The sequence below is a fragment of the Octopus bimaculoides genome, chromosome 2, assembly GCF_046866305.1.
Source record: "Octopus bimaculoides isolate indiv1 chromosome 2, ASM4686630v1, whole genome shotgun sequence".
NCBI lineage: Eukaryota > Metazoa > Mollusca > Cephalopoda > Octopoda > Octopodidae > Octopus > Octopus bimaculoides.
In genome coordinates, this window is record NC_142929.1 from 14,304,177 (window position 1) to 14,322,190 (window position 18,014).

The window sequence follows — 18,014 nt, forward strand, 5'->3', positions numbered from 1 at the left end:
CCCCAAAAGGATGAAAGGCAAAGTCGACCTCTCTAGAACTTGAACTCAGAACGTAATGACAGACGAAGTATCGTTAAGCATTTCTTTTCTACTCTAGGCAGAAGGCCCGAAATTTTGGGGAGCGGGTGCCAGACGATTAGATCGACCCCTGTACGCAACTAGTACTTAATTTATCAATCCCGAAAGGATGAAAGGCAAAGTTGACCTCAGCGGAATTTGATCCCAGAACGTAAAGACAGACGAAATACCTCTAAACATTTTGCCCGGCGTGATCAACTGACATTTTTAAGACAGTAGGCAAAAGTTTGAGGGAGATCTGGCTGTTATTTCTCGTAGGTCAACAGACCAAGTTCAGGCTTTCAAACTGCTTGTCGTTTTGAAATGTAATTTTTTTTGTGCTGCCAACGTTTTTTTTAATGAAGAGTTAAATATAAATAAATATGTAATCCGATTCAAACCGCAGCGATCGATCATCTGAAAAGCCTGAGTTCATTGTTATATTAGCAACGACTCCACTTCAGTGGATACACACACACACACACACACACACACACACACACTTTCTCTCTCAAGTACGACTATGCGTCGCATATATATAAATATGCGTCTATATATGTATGTTATGCATGTGTGTGTGTGAGTGGAACGCGTTTGTGTGTGCACATATATCTGTACGTGTGTTTGTATGCCTTGTATGATTATGAAAACACAATAATCAATACACAAATATGTATGCATGCATTGATGCAAAATATATATACATGTCGTACGTAGTAATATCTAATGAATACAAATATGTATATTTATGGATATCTCTCATTCTGTCCCTGTGTGTGTGTGTGCGCGCGCGCTTTTATAGATAGATAGATAGATAGATAGATAGATAGTTAGTTACATACATACATACATACTCGGAGAGAGAGATTGTGAAGGCAACAAATAAAAACGAAATGAAAAAGACGCAAGATGCCCAGGTTTTAACAAATATTGAATTATTGTATTAGTTTTACGCTTATAAAAGAAAAGAAAAGTCTTAACGTTTCGGACGTTAATCCTTCATCGGAAGAATAGTGTTAAAGTGTAAAGGAGTGTGAAAGAGGAAAAGTGGTTGAGAAGAGAAAAAGTGGAAAAAGCAGACCGCATGGTTGGTGTCATGGATGTGGCAGGGAAAAGCAACAACCAAGGGTGGGAGGAAGAGAATCGAGGTAGGCGGAAATGAGTTCAGTGTGGCAGTAGGTACAGTCTTTTGTAAAGTTGTACACTAGCAGGTGGTTCGGTTGATAAACCGGAGTTTAGGGTTAAGTAGGAGAAGAAAATGGATATCATAACAATGGGAAACTCGTGATTTTCGCTGGTATGTTTTTAATTAAATAGATAACAAAGGAGGAAGAAGCAGAGATGAGGGTATAGAAACGTATGTGAGCGTGTATCTAAGAATATTTGTTAACAGGACCACCGCAACAACACTAAACCACCATTGCCACCGCAAACCCAACCCGTCAACCGTCACAATTGCACCTCTACGAAGTAAATCCCTCACCACCGACACTTCAGAAGCGTTGACTTCAAACCATCCAGCACTACCTCAACAACCATGTTAGCAACCACTACAACACCCACTCATACCACCAACAGCACTACAAGCATCTCTACTCACTCCAAGCATTTTTTTTATAATTGTCTTTTGTTTTGTTTTGGTTTTGTTTTGGTTTGTTTTGCCTTTTATTTTACAGGTTTCATATTTATGTTATTAACAACCTTCAACTTCTCCATCTCCGCCAGTAAAGCGACGACGAGTATTCCAGACTCCACCGCATATTCATCTGTAAGCTTCCCCACCACCACGAACACCATATCATTCTATAAGCTCCACCGATCCTCCCTCCTATCACCACCATTATTCCCTGGCTTCTCAGCACCGTCTCATCATCCGTCAGCTTACACCGACTTCGCTCTCAACGCCATCACAATCCGTATCGTAACTCCAGCTTCCCACGCCATAGTCTTATTCCTCACGTTGCGTAAACTTCACCACCTTCACTGTCGCCATCATCAACCATCAGTCAGTATTCCACCAACCACCAACCACCACCAGCACCACCATTATCATTTTTTTTTAATATCATTTCATTATTATATGTAAACCCCTCCTCACTTTGTGTGGATCTGTATTGTCCCCCTCTTCCTTCGCCCTTGTGGTAAATAAATGAAATTATTATTATTATTATTATTCAGTAGTTTTATTTTTATAACGTGCTTTCACTTCACTACCGAGCGCAGCTCTGTGCGCCTTGGGTATGTGCTGTGGTTTGCTGTGGTGCTCTTATGTTTACTGTATTGAAAGTGTTTTGCGTAGGATGTGTGCAGTACCCAGTAGTGCAATTTCCTGCATGTTATATATATTTGTAAGTCCTGCTATTTTTGTTATGTATTTATTATTATTATTATTATTATTATCATTATTATTATTATTATCATTATTGTAATTATCATTGTTATTATTATTATTGCCATTATTATTATTGTTGTTGTTATTATTAATATTATTATTGTTGTTGTTGTTATTCTTCTTATTATTATCATTATCATTATTGTAATTATCATTGTTATTATTATTATTAATATTATTGTTGTTGTTATTATTATTATTATTATTATTATTATTATTATTATTATTATTATTATTATTATTATTATTATTATTATTATTATTATTATTATTATTATTATTAAGGCCGTGAGCTGGCAGAATCGTTAGCGCGCCAGACGAAATGCTTAGCAGAATTTCGCCCGTCACTGCGTTCTGAGTCCAAATTCCGCCGAGGTCGACTTTGCCTTTCATCCTTTTTTTTGGGGGGGGGGTGATAAATTAAGTACCAGTTTCGTACTGTGGTCGAAATAATCGACTAGTCCCCACCCCTTGTGCCTCCAGCAGAAAGGATTATCATCATCATCATCATCATCATCATCATCAAGGTGGCGAGCTTGCAGAATCGTTAGTACGCCGGACAAAATGTTTAGCAACATTTCGTTCGTCGTCTTTACGTTCTGAGTTCAAATTCCGCCGAGATCCATTTTGCTTTTCATACTTTCGGGGGCCGGAAAATTAAGCACCAGAGAAATGCAGGGGTCGATATAATCGACTATTTCCCCTGCCCCCTCCCGCAAAAATTTCAGCCCTTGTGCCTTCAGTAGAAAGGACCATTATTATTATTATTATTGTTATTATTATTATTATTATTATTATTATTATTATTATTATCATCGTCATCATCATCATCATCATCATTATTATTGTTATTATTATTATTATTATTATTATTATTATTCTCATCTGCAACGTCAACCAGCCGCCTGTATCATCGTCGTCCACCACCTCCTCTCCAGTTCGCCACCACAATCACCTTATCCGCAAAACATCAACGCCACCACCACCACCACCCCTCGCCGCCATCGTCATATAACCAACAACAACAACATTGATATGACTTCACCCCAACTGATGTGACTTAACTACTGACAGCCGTTGTCAGAGATGTTTAATGAGGCTATTAAGTTGTTTCCGTCATTAGCAATAACGTTTCATTGAATAAGACCTCCATTTTCTATAGGTAGTTTTTATTCCATTTTATTTTTTATTCTTGTTCTTCTTGTGTTAATTGTTTTAATTTTCTTTTTTTTCTCCTTTCTCTTTTTTTTTTTTTTTTACTTTGTCGTTCATGTTCTCGTTATATTTGTTTCATTGTTATTTTAGTATGTAATAGAAACACAGAAAGGGAATAAGATTGCTAGCGAAAGTGAGCATATATATACGTGTGTATGTGCGTAATACCAGTTAGATAAGCAAGGAGACGGCATGAAATAAACTGACTGACAGAGCAATGAAAGTAATTTGCTGGTATCTTTATTTATTCATTATTATTATTATTACTATTATTTCATTAGATTCGTGTCTATATGTAGATATACACAGTTTGTTGTTCTTCATTCACCAGACAGCAATAAGAAAGTTGTTAGATACACAAATGGGAAGACATGGATGAACACTATATATATATATTTTTATATATGAAAAAAGGTTGAGTTCTATATCATCCTTTACTTGGGGGGGGGGGGGGTCCAAAGGTCGGTTTCTAATAAAGATTCTTCATATTACATTGGTAGCTTACTATTGTAAGTATTTTACGAATATGAAAATAAGGTGTATTGTGAGAATTTATAGAACACGTATCCTATAGAAACTCAACAAACAATTAAAGATGGAGAAGAGGTGTTAAAAGTTGTAAATATATATATATATATATATATACATCATATATACATATATATACATACATATATATGTATGTATATACATATATATATACATATATATACATATATATATATATATATACATATATATACATATGTATATATATATATATATATATATATATATATATATATAAAGGATGATTCCCTGAAGAGAAAATTACATTTATAAAAACATCTTTTATTCCTTTGGAATAGTGTGCATGTAATTTTCGAAACGTGCGTCGGAATTAAAGGAACTTATTTATTATATGCGTTTTGCTCCATTTATTCTTTATTATATATATACACACATACATATATATATACATATGTATATATATGCATATAATATATATATATACACACACACATATATATACATATGTATATACATATATATATACACACACATATATACACATACATGCATACATACATTACATACATACATATTTACATTGTTTCACTTAGGTAAAACGATAACTTGATGTTAGAGAATATATATATATATATATGCTTCAGAATAGATCGTTGGTTAAGCAGAGAGTGTAATATGAAGTTAAATAGATAACGAAGTAGATGACAAAGGAACAGGAAGTTATACGATGAACTTATCAATTAAGTGCTCAGGTCAACTTAATTGACAAACACTCCACCCTGCAAATCTAGCCTGAAACCTACTGCATAAGAAATTGTCTTTGTATTTTGCAATAGTAAAAGAGGTGAAACAGTAGAAGACAGGAGTAAGCAAAAATAGTTAAAGAGTAGCTTAATATGAGTAGATTGATTTTTTCGTTTCTCTATTTGTTGGTTCTTTTTTTAGGATAAGAATTCTATGTTCTTTTTAATTAATTCTTTCTATAATAAAATGATTATTCCTAATTTAAAATATATGTTATATAGCTGAAAATTTGACGAACAATGAACGAATGTGGATCATCAAGTAGTACAGGAAAACAGAGAATGCAGAAATGGTTAGATAGACATGGACTGAAGAATTTCAAAGACCAGCTCCATCAAAATTAACAGTTTACAGAATATGTGAGAAATTTGAGTAGAGTCCTCATCTTCTTTGGTGTTAACACATTTCGACCGATATACTCTCCAGCCTTCATCAGGTGTCCTGGGGGAATTTACGTCAAATGTAATATCCGCCAAATGTAATATCCATCAAATGTAAATATCTGTCACAAAAATATCTATCAAATGTAAATAATGTACATAATTCCTCATCTCTCAAATATAGAACTGTTATTTCATCCATCTTTACATTCTGAATTCAAATGTCGCCAGAGTTGACCTTGTCTTTCGTCTTTCCAGGATCGATAAAATACGTACCAGTTGAGCACCAAGGTCAATTTAATTGACTTACCCTGTCCCCTAAAATTGCTGGTCTCATGCCAAAATTTGATACCATAATAATTTCAAACTTGATGCAAAGTATGAATGACTCTGTGGAAAGAGTTTCTGCATAATATTGCTCAAATTGTAGTTGATGTTCTTTCACTGAGCTTGAATGGTCATAAAAATGTGTTCGTATTTCAGCATTTATGCTGTTGAAACTGAATAATTAAAGGGATATAAATGATTTTATTGAGATGCTGTATTCTTCACTCCTCTTACATGCTAAATCTCTTGATGAATGCATTGGAGAGAATCCTCACTAATTTAAAGCACTGAGATCTTATTTTAATTCCGATAAAATAGGCTCCGAAAATTCGTCTTCAAACACACACACGTATGTACATGCATACATACATACATATGTGTGAGTGTAGCTTACTATTTTTTGTTGGCAGTTTCCCTATCTTTTCACCATTAGCATTACAAAAATAAAGAAAAGAGTAAAGAATGCTATGGAGGTACTTCATTGTTTAAGGCAAGTCGTTGGTTTTTATAGACGAAATAATTAATGAAAATTTATCTCTGTGTCACGGTTTGTCTTAATTGTAAGGATATTATGTTTGAACAATAAATAAGAAGGAAAAAAAGGCAAAAAGGAAATTCCAACTTCAACTTGATAATTATTACAGCATTTGCCATTATTATCTTCTGGAATGGAATGGTGTTATTAAATACACTGCTAACATAGGAACAAACTGAATCATTATGTGTAGTGTTAAGTAAGAAAGAGTTTAAAAAATGGGACCAGTACTCTCTTTTGTCAATGGCCATTATCTAAAAAAGAAATTACTTGTCGAATGAGAGATGTAAAATAAACCTGCAGAATGGAAAAGAAAGACATACCATGAAAAATGTCATTCTGGACTTCAAATGGAATTTAAAATGCAATGTTCAGAGTTGTTAATTTTATGTCAGTACTTCTACAGCATACCGACACATGATATGTGTTGAACGTGTTTTCGTGCCAATGAATGTTCAATGAGTAAAAGAACGAAATAAGCTGGATGTGACCACAATAGAAGCTGCTACACTGTAAGAGGAACCTAAATTTTCAATCATATCTATCTATATCTAAGTACATTATGCATGTGTATGCACATATGTGCATACATACATATATGCATACATGCATACGTATGAATGGCTGAACTTTGAGAAGAGAGGCATGACCATGAGATTGCACCTAGAAAGTTCCCCTCTGAAGCACAAGTCTGGGCAAGGTTGTTTATGGAACCAGCCTCCCTTTTCCATGCTACCGATGTTATCCAAGGGAAAGGCAAAGGGACCAATACAGCTTGGCATCAGTGATGTCACAACTCATTTCTACTGCTGACTGAACTGAAGCAACGTGAAATAAAGTGTCTTGCTCAAGAACACAACACACAGCCTGGTCCAGGAAGCAAACTCACTACCTCAGGATTGTGAGCCCAGTGGTCTAACCACTGAGTCATGCGTCTTCACTGAGGAAAGAACGCAGATTCTTAATGCCTACACTACGAATGGTCGTGATATCTAGGACTATAAAGAAATTCCACAAGACCTTAAGATTTAAGGGATGAGGAACAAAACAAGATACTTTCCATCACAACCTTGTTGCCAAGTAGGTTGCAGGTCAAAATTTTATTCTAAATTAAAAAGAGAAAGAAAGCATACATACATACAGAAATTTATCATTTGGCCTTTGCCAGTAAGACATCCGAGCGAGATCGTTGCCAGTGCCCCTGGACTGGCCCTTGTGCAAGTGGCACGTAAAATACACCATTTCGAGCATGGCCGTTGCCAGTACGCGCCTGACTGGCCCTCGTGCCGGTGGCACGTAAAAGCACCCACTACACTCCTGGAGTGGTTGGCGTTAGGAAGGGCATCCAGCTGTAGAAACTCTGCCAAATCAGATTGGAGCCTGGTGTCGCCTCCTGGTCCACCAGTCCTCAGTCAAATCGTCCAACCCATGCTAGCATGGAAAGCGGACATTAAACGACAATGATGATGATGATGATGATGATGATGAGCATGTCTAGATATGCAACCATACGCATGAGAATACATACATAAAGCAAAACATACAAATCTGCACATATACATACATACAGGAAATTAGCTGCCCAGCAGATGTTAACATGAAGCCAAAGATCAGTGAAAAAGAGAATACTTTTGCTGAACTATTGAGAAATCTGCAGTTACTCTATCTGTAAAAATGAAATTTCGCGATTGTATATTTTAAAACAAATCCATAAATTTAAAATCTAATTTTAACATTGCCAAAAATTCTCACCAACCACAATCTCTCATGTTTTAATTTTAACCCCATTATCACATAGAGCACGATGAGCCATGATCTTGGCCATCAGGCACAGGTCGACAGGCCACGATTGTGGCCCAGATAGGTGCATTTAATTTATGGGCGTTTGTTGGGGTCTAATGTCACTCAAACGATCCGATACCCACCAGAATGCAAGAGGACTAATAGTTCAACTAATGACTTTTCAGATGATGTAAAACTTGCCACCATTATATACTAAGAAGATATTTTAACTATTCTTTTGTTTTTTATGTGTGCATTGTAGTTTCATTTTCATAAAATATGCTCAGCAGTGTATGCTATGTAAGTGCAAATCCCAGCACTTTATGGGTTAATCGTGGAACAACAAACAGTGACTGCCTCCCTCCAAATAACTTCAGATAACAAGAATAGTACCATTTTTTTAATGACACTATAAATTTTCACTCGACGCGACTTTCACACAAGATATGTTAATTTACAATTCAATTTCATGTTTGTTTGTTTTTTTTGTCTTTTTGCGTCATTCAGATAAAATGTAGATAACGGATGTAGCTGCTTAGAAGGACTCCCTTCAATGATATATATAAGATGTGACATGAAGCTCTATTGAGCAAAATTTAATAAAACCAGACAGGAAGACACGTTCGCATTTTACACTTGTTATCATATATTTTTCATGATAAAAGTGAACAAACCTGGTTGTTTTGAAAATAAATTAAATCAAAAAAATATTTAAATTAGAAAAGGTGGTGCTCCAGCATGGCCGCAGTCAAATGACTGAAACAAGTAAAAGAACATATCATTCAGAAATTGATAAGTAATTACTATTTAAAATTACTAGTATTAAAAAAAGATGATTTTGTATCAAACTATTCTTAAAGAATTGGTTTGCATTTAAATGAATTGATAATGCATCTTACTGATTTCCAGCCACAACAACTAAGGATGAAATGATATTCAAGCTCTTGCGCGATGTAATCCAAGACTAAATAATAATAAACATGTAAAGAATAAAAAATTTTGAATGGTAGGTGCAGGAGTGGCTGTGTGGTAAGTAGCTTGCTTACCAACCACATGGTTCTGGGTTCAGTCCCATTGCGTGGCATCTTGGGCAAATGTCTTCTACTATTGCCTCGGGCCGACCAAAGCCTTGTGAGTGGATTTGGTAGACGGAAACTGAAAGAAGCTCGTCGTATATATACTCTTTTACTCTTTTACTTGTTTCAGTCTTTTGACTGCGGCCATGCTGGAGCACCGCCTTTAGTCGAAGAAATCGACCCCAGGACTTATTCTTTGGAAGCCTAGTACTTATTCTATCGGTCTCTATAGCCGAACCACTAAGTTACGGGGACATAAACACACCAGCATCGGTTGTCAAGCGATGTTGGGGGGACAAACACAGACATACAAACACACACACACATACACATATATATACACATATACGACGGGCTTCTTTCAGTTTCCGTCTACCAAATCCACTCACAAGGCATTGGTCGGCCCGAGGCTATAGTAGAAGGCACTTGCCCAAGATGCCACGCAGTGGGACTGAACCCGGGACCATGTGGTTGGTAAGCAAGCTACTTACCACACAGCCACTCCTGTGTATGTGTATGTGTGTGTGTCTTTGTGTGTCTGTGTTTGTCCCCGACCATTGCTTGACAACTGATGCTGGTGTGTTTATGTCCCCGTCACTTAGCGGTTCGGCAAAATAGACCGATAGAATAAGTACTAGGCTTACAAGGAATAAGTCCCAGGGTCGATTTGCTCGACTAAAGGTGGTGCTCTAGCATGGCCGCAGTCAAATGACTGAAACAAGTAAAAGAGGTACAACAATGCACTATAATACAAAAAATGGACTATATACCTGTTATAATTTTGTTAGATAGTGCATTATTGTACCATTCAAAACTTTTTATTCTTTAGAAACAATACAGAATGCTTCAGGCCGAGTTCGCAACCGCTAGGGAGTTGATCAAGCTATCTGAGAAACGTGCTAAAATCGGATGCCAAATAAACTTTAGAAATAGCTGACCTCATGCACTTCTCATGAGGAATTCTGGAAGGAGCTTCGTGAGACCAGTGCTGAGACGCTTCCGAAAAAAGAAAAGCCATTGGAAAACAGTTTATAGCAGAGACTCCATCTAAGAATATCTGAAGAAGGAATTGTATTCCGAAATATGTTGCTTTTGCAGAAAACGGGAAAATAGTTTCACCATTCCATAGCAAAACCATTGTACTACACTCGGACAATTTTTGATATCTCAGCATCTGAAGCAGCTGGGGATATGATAGTTTCACTAAAAGAACTGGTAATTGCAAGCAAAAATAAATATTGAAAGAAACACATTTGGCCAAATTTGAACATACAACAGTTTAACATAATAGCAACAATATATATATCATTGTAATTATGCAAAAGTATTGTAAGTCCAAAATGTTGCTTTTTCAGAAAACGGAAAAATTATTTCACCATTCCATAGCAAAACCGTTGTACTACACTTTGACAATCTTTGATATTTTGACATCTGAAGCAGCTGGATATACGATAGTTTGACCAAAAGAACTGGCTATTGCAAGCAAAAATAAATATTGAAAAAATACATTTGACCAAATTTGGACATTCGACAGTTTAACATAATAGTAATGAAATGAATGAATTTATTAAAGCATCAAACCATAAAAATATTATGGAGATGTACTTGCATAGCAAGCGACCTGATCTGAGATCGTGTGCTGGAATGAAAACAATTGCAGCATGGAAGGTGTTTATAAGCCATTTAAGAAACACACAAAAACTGTTAGCACAGAATTTTATCTGAACAGGTCACAGTCTCAAAGCGACGAAAATATTTTGGTAAATTAAATTTAAATGTTGAAGCGAATCTAACGGTTTTTGTGTGTTTCTTAAATGGCTTATAAACACCTTCCATGCTGCATAAAAATATTGATGATGATATAACTAAAGTGCAACAGCCTCAAGGAACGTCACAAATTCACAAAATACCTTTGTGAGTACGAAGCAATCGTGAACAAAAAAAGAAGAAATATAATGAATCTTATTTACAATATGGATTTACTCTTACACTGAAAAATAATGAAGGATAATAATTAATTTGGCCACTGAAAGTGTGAAGCCTACCAAATTAAAAAGACATTGATTCAAGACATACCTAATGTAGCAGGAAGTCTAAAGAATTATTTGAGAGGCTATTGAATTTTTTCAGTAAAAAGGTAAATCTCTTGAGAATCATATTCACGCTATAGAAATAATGAAGTAGTGAAATAGTCAAGGGTTTTATTTGAAGCTGCATATTTGCTTGTGACCTCCCCCCAAACGGGTGGAGGCATATGCAGTAATAGGGATTATCAGCAGGGATTAAGATAACATTTATTGTTCAGGGAGATGGTGCACTCCATAGTTACCCTTTCGCAAATCTCTGCGACGAAATGGAATCTAATTTCAGCAAACATTTGATGTCTCTCAAATGGACGAGCTTTGAAATGGAAGTTAGAATGTAAAAAATGAAGTCGGGGACAATATTCAGATTTGGCTAATTTATTCATGAAAGAAAATTAGTTATGCAAATTGTATTTTTTACTCATTTCAGTCATTTGACTGTGACCATGCTGGAGCACCGCCTTTAATTGAAGAAATCGACCCCAGGACTTATTCTTTGTAAGCCTAGCACTTATTTTATCGGTCTCTTTTGCCGAACTGCTAAGTTTTGGGGACATAAATACACCAACATCGATTGTCAAACGATGGTGGGAGTACAAACACAGATGCAAAGACACACACTACCAGGGTCAATTCGTTTTATGAAAGATTCTTCAAAGCAGTGCTCCAGCGTGGCCACAATCTGATGACTGAAACAAAAAAAAAAGATAAACAAATGATTTTATTTTTGAAAGTGCACTGAATTTTAATTTGATCAAAAAAGTTATGACTCACAATTTGGAGAGTCTAGAAAGCAATTTCTAGACTCATAATTTGGAGTCTAGAAAGCAATTTCCAGAAATATTGATTTCAAATTTTGGTAGAAAACCAACAATTACAGAGCAGAGGGTAAGTTAATTGTATCAACCCCAATGTTCAACTGATACTTATTTTATCAACCCCAAAAGGATGAAAGGCAAAGTCGACACCCATTGCATTTGAACTCAGAATGTAAAGACAGACAAATTGCCACTAAGCATTTTACCCGACAGGCTAACTTTCCTGCCAGCTCGCCACCTTAACCCATAAAGCGCTGGGATTTGCACTTAGATAACATGGACTGCTGAGCACATTTTATGAAAATGAGACTACCATGCACACATTAAAAACAAAAAAATAGTTAAAATATCTTCTTAGTATATAATGGTGGCAAGTTTTACATAATCTGAAAAGTCATACGTTGAATTATTAGTCCTCTTGAATTCTGGTGAGTATCGGAGCGTTTGAGTGACGTTAGACCCCAATAAATGCCCATAAATTAAATGCATGTCGACCTGTGCTTGACGGCGACGATTGTGGCCCATCGCACTTCATGTGTTAATTTCCAGAAATAGTTTTTATCAGAATTAGGTAATAACCAATTGGATCAGATTCAAAACACAGTTGAAACACAGCGTGTAAGGCATCTACTGTTAGATAAAAGTTCAGGAAGAATGTGTAGAAATTTGAAGTGATTCAATTCTCAGGCATAAATTTTCAATGAAAACCTTACATGTGTTTTATACTCGGTGTTTGTGCGTAATTTCCTATGTTGTACGAATTAGGCAACGAAACCTTTCTACCATTTGTCATAATGTTTTTGTGCAAATCAGCATTTTCGGTGTTGACTGGAATTAAAACAAAACAAAACAGAAATTACTCTGGTATTAATAAAATTGCCTTAAGACAAGCATTAACAAATTTGAAACCAAGATCTCGTTTGTGTAAAACTAAATAAGCACGTCCTTCTCACTAATGATATTTTTTCTGTTCGTAATAAATTTATGTTTTTTAAAAAGTGAGAAATATGTTTTTTTTATTTTTATTATTATGTTTTTGTTAAAGATTTTACGAGGGTTGCGACGAATTTCGGCATTTTATGCCTGAGGGAGAAAAGATTCTCTTTTATATTTTGATATTAAAGCTAATTTTTGAATTTTTGTTTGTTTCGAAGTAAAAGTTGCTTTTGAGAGGAGTTTTTTGATTTTAAGAAACGATCATTTTGTGTATTTTTTAATTGTAATTTTTTTTTAACATTTTTTTTCTGAATTTGATTTTTTTTTTAAATTCAATAGTTGCTGATTTTTATTTGAATTCTTGACAGGAAATAGTTAATTATTTTTCTCAAAAGAAAACAAACTACGTATTTATTTTTGCTAAATATATGAGAATAATTTCCTTTTACTTCGAGTCGCCTGTTTTACGAATAACAATTAATAGAACTTAGTTCTCCTGAAACAATAAGCAATCCTTTCTACTATAAGCACAAGGCCTGAAATTTTGGTGGAGGGGCCAGTCAATTAGATCAACTCCAGTACGTAACTGGTACTTAATTTATCAACCCAGAAAGGATGAAAGGCAAAGTGGACCTCAGCAGAATTTGAACTCAAAGTATGGGCAAAATGCTTAGCAACATTTCGTCTGTCTTTACGTTCAGAGTTCAAATTCCGCCGAGGTCAACTTTGCCTTCCATCCATTCAGGGCCGATAAAATAACTTCCAGTTGTGCACTGGAATCGATGGAAGTGACTTAACCCATCTCCCAAAATTGTTGGCCTTGTGTCAGTTTTTTAATGTTTTTATGGGCCCTTGGATACTACTGTACAGGCCCAACAGCTTTGTGCTTGCTGCCCCCTCACTCTTGATGTGGACCATAAAATCTGAAATGAGTACCATCCCAGAAATGCTTATCTTTGTAGTAATTCAGGAACAGAGATCTTGTGTAGCTGAGGGTCTATGTATGATGTATATGAATGTATCCAATGTTAGACATGAGTCACTTAACCAATACCATTGACTCCAGCACTTAACTGACTCTTTATTCTGTTGATTCCGGAGTGATGAAAAACAGTTGACCTCAATTGGTACTAAATTCTGAAGGTAAAGAGTTGGAAGAAATATCTCTAAGCATTTTGTCCAGTGCTGATATTTGAATATAGCAACTTCGGAATGTTTTCGCAGCTCCTCTGATTGATTCAATAAATACAAAAATTATTACATTTGCTTTTTCATATTCTGGTCGCTTTTCTGATTTTTTGCATCAGAATATCACTGTATATCTTTGTGCACCGATTATTGTAAGTGAGAATACAGACAATAAGGAGATAAAAGATCCACTTGATCTGCTAAATCCTCCTTAAATCATACCTTATACAGTTTTTATAATAAAAAGGACATGAAATAATTTAAAAATTAATCCTAGATGCCACAAGCAGATTGCTTTTGTTACAAGAGGCAAGCTGGCAGAACTGTTGGCTTGCAGTGGCATTTGCTCCAGCTCTTTACAGTGTGACTTCAAATCTCATAGAATTTAACCTTGACTGTCATTGTTTCGGGAGAAAGAGTTATAGATCTGTTCAAATTCAGATGATCTAGGGCAGGGGTCAATGAACCGGGGTAAATTACCCTAAGTGGGGTAAAAATGAAATTTTTGGGAGTAATGAGGACTATTTAGACAAGTATTATTATATTTAAAAAAAATGTGTTCCTTGTTACGACAGAAATTTTTCTTCTGGCATGAGAAGGCAGTTTATTTATAATTGTATTCTCCATATAAATAGATTCAATAAACCTTTTGAATTCAAAGAATCTATGATTTTCTTCCTTTCAAATCAAGAGTGTAACATCATCATCATCATTGTTTAATGTCCGCTTTCCATGCTGGCATGGTTTGACTGAGGACTGGTGAGCCAGATGGCTGCACCAGGCTCCAATCTGATCTGGCAAAGTTTCTACAGTTGGATGCCCTTCCTAACAGCAACCACTCCGACAGGGTAGTGGGTGCTTTTACGTGCCACCAGCACGAGGGCCAGTCCGGCGGTACTGGCAACAGCCACACTCAAATGGGGTTTTTTACGTGCTACCTGCACAGGAGCCAGTCCAATGTTTTGTTCACATGCCACTGGCACAAGTGTCAGTAAGGCGAAGCTGGAAACGATCACGCTCAAATGGTGCTTTTTACGTGCCACCGGCATGGAAGCGAAACTGCTGCTCTGGCAGTGATCCCGCTTGGATGGTGCTGTTAGCGCTCCACTGGCACAGGTGCCAGTCAAAACAACGGTGTAAATAAATATATTTTGGGATAATTGGTTTAAAAAGTTCCCCACCCCCTGATCTAAGGTTACATTAGAACAGTAACAGCATTGGATATACCTTTAATTAGAATATAACCATTACAAGTGTTTCTGTATTACTTTACCTTGGATATTCCATTCATCTGCACCTTTCATTGAGATGTATTCATATTTGCTGAGTTACAGTCATTTTTACAGCAGCATATACGATCTCCTGCTTGTCTAAGATAATAAATATTATTTGGTTTATTGTGTTTTTCTTGAACTGTTTAAATATATTTCATGTGTGATATGGATTATTTCTGTTTTAAAATTATTATCACTAGAAACTTTCCAACAGTTAACATCATAAATTGCTTTGTCAGGAGATTAAGCCTGAAGGAAAGCAGATATTTAAACAAACATTCTTGAGCAACCAATGACGATGCAGATAATATCTTCTATACAGATGTGGCACAACTATCAGATTTTATCTTATCATAGTGACTTGGAGATGGTTTTTGTCTTGTGCATATAGCTTTGTATTTGAAATGCTCTTTTAAACAAAATAAGATGTATGTGCATACAACAGTTCCAGAGCTGATTATTCTGTTATGTAGCCGCCATTTTACTAAAGATATCAAATATATATTTATCCATTCTGTTGTTCACTGTGTGTTTATTTATTATATAAATTTCTATTTGCACGGAATATTCTCATGTTGAGAGCATTTGCTGCGGAACACTTCTTCAATCTTTAGACACTTTAAAGATATTTTAAAGAGGTTTTGTAGGGAAAACATGTATGATTCTATGCATGTAAACATGATGTTGGGACATTACACTGGAATAAAGTATAAACCACCAAATTTATCATTAATAAACTACCTTATACGAGTACTATATTTCAGCTTTGTCTTCTTTTTTTTTTGTTTGTTTCTGTTTTTCCTTTTTTTTTTAGATCATCTGCAGAATTAATCTAAAACAAAAGATGTATTTTATATTTTGGTCAAGAGAATTGTCATACAGGACGTCAAACTCGTATTTCTATGATGCACACCAATGCTGAGATACACATTAGGTGTGGGTTATTTATACTAGAAAAGAGGTTAAATTAGATAATGTATCCTTCCCCACAGACTGTGATAGTCAAGCTTGTTTTGGACTTTTTATTATTTGTAAAAATTATTGTACCTAGTGGATCTATGCTTATCCAATTCCCAGAAGTCATCGCCTCGGTGAGGCCCAATGTTCGAAGGTCTTGCCTCACCACCTCAGCCCAGGTCTTCCTGGGCCTACCTCTTCCACAGGTTCCCTCAACTGCTAGGGTGTGGCACTTTTTCACACAGCTATCCTCATCCATTCTTGCCACATGACCATACCAGTGCAATCGTCTCTCTTGCACACCACAACTGATGCTTCTTAGGTTCAACTTTTCTCTCAAGGTAATTACACTCTGTCTAGTATGTACACTGACATTACACATCCATCGGAGCATACTGGCTTCATTCCTTGCAAGCCTACGCATGTCTTCAGCAGTCACGGCCCATGTTTCACTGGGCCATGACTGCTGTGCATTAAATGTAAGGCATTTTATTTATCTATTTGTTTTTTCGGAAAATAAAACACCAGTTTATTGATAGCATTTAAATTCAAAGAAACAAAGAAACAGAAAGAGAAAAGTAAAAGCAGCAGGTGAAGCAGCAGCAGGTAGGGGAGTGGAGGTAATGAATTACACACCCCAGAACAAAAGGCATGCTCAGCTGTGCCCCGCAATTATGACTACAATGGCAATGCCATGATGGCATTGCCGTGATGGCGTTGCTGCACGATGGCATTACTGCAATGGCGTTGCCATGGAAAATGACCAACAACACTCACAGCAGTAGCCACTCCATCTCACAGAGCTCGTTTCTTATAAGTAGAGGTATATCATGTTCCTAGTTGTGCTCTCCTAAATTAATTCCTTTGACGAATTCCGTTCGGTTTTACAAAATTTTCCCATAGAATTTTTTTCTTGTATCTGTGAACGACCTAAAAATTCCGTCTGCTCATTTTGTATCAGACCATATGACAGACAACTGTTAAATAAACGGATCACAGCTCTGGATTTATGTAAGAGTTGCATTTACTACATGTGTCCAGGACTACTTATTTCAGCATTTTGGGGTATTTTCTTACACTAATTGTTCGCTAAATTCTTCATTTTCTTTATTTTATATTTATTAGTGTGTTTTGACTTGGTGCTGTTATTTTTCCATTCTAATGTGGTAGCTATTTGGGACATGGAAATGTAATGTGAATAAATATAATTTCAAAACTTATCATACAAACCTTTTACATTCTTTTGTCTGCCCCATGATACTGAAGGCAACCATGGGCGATTATATTTCTTTTTTTTTATAAGTACATCAAAGAAAATTACATTTAGTAATATCTGAAATAGATCATGTTTTGAATAGAGAAACGAAAAGAAGCTTTCATTCTGCGAGAATCAATAATAATGATAATGATAATAATAATAATAATCCTTTCCATAATAGGCACACAGCCTAAAATATGTGGGGAGTGGATAAGTCAATCACATCGGTCCCAGTATTTGACTGGTACTTAATTTATTGACCCTGAAAGGATGAAAGGCAAAGTCAACCTCAGCAGAATTTGAACTCAGAAACGTAAAGACAGGTGAAATATACTGTTAAGCCTTTTGCCCAGCATGCTAACGTTTCTGCCAGCTTGCTGCCTTACTACTACTACTACTACTACTACTACTACTACTACTA

At 35.8% G+C, this 18,014-nt stretch overlaps 1 long non-coding RNA gene across 1 annotated transcript in view; it reads left to right on the forward strand.

Moving 5' to 3' along the window:
* LOC149136875 (uncharacterized) overlaps window positions 1-16,136 on the forward strand; it is a 30,513-nt gene extending 14,377 nt beyond the window's left edge. Inside the window, exon 2 of the long non-coding RNA XR_016238167.1 lies at window positions 5,200-16,136. This is a non-coding gene — a long non-coding RNA (uncharacterized LOC149136875). The remainder of the gene's footprint in view (window positions 1-5,199) is intronic.
* The last annotated feature ends 1,878 nt before the right edge of the window (window positions 16,137-18,014 follow it).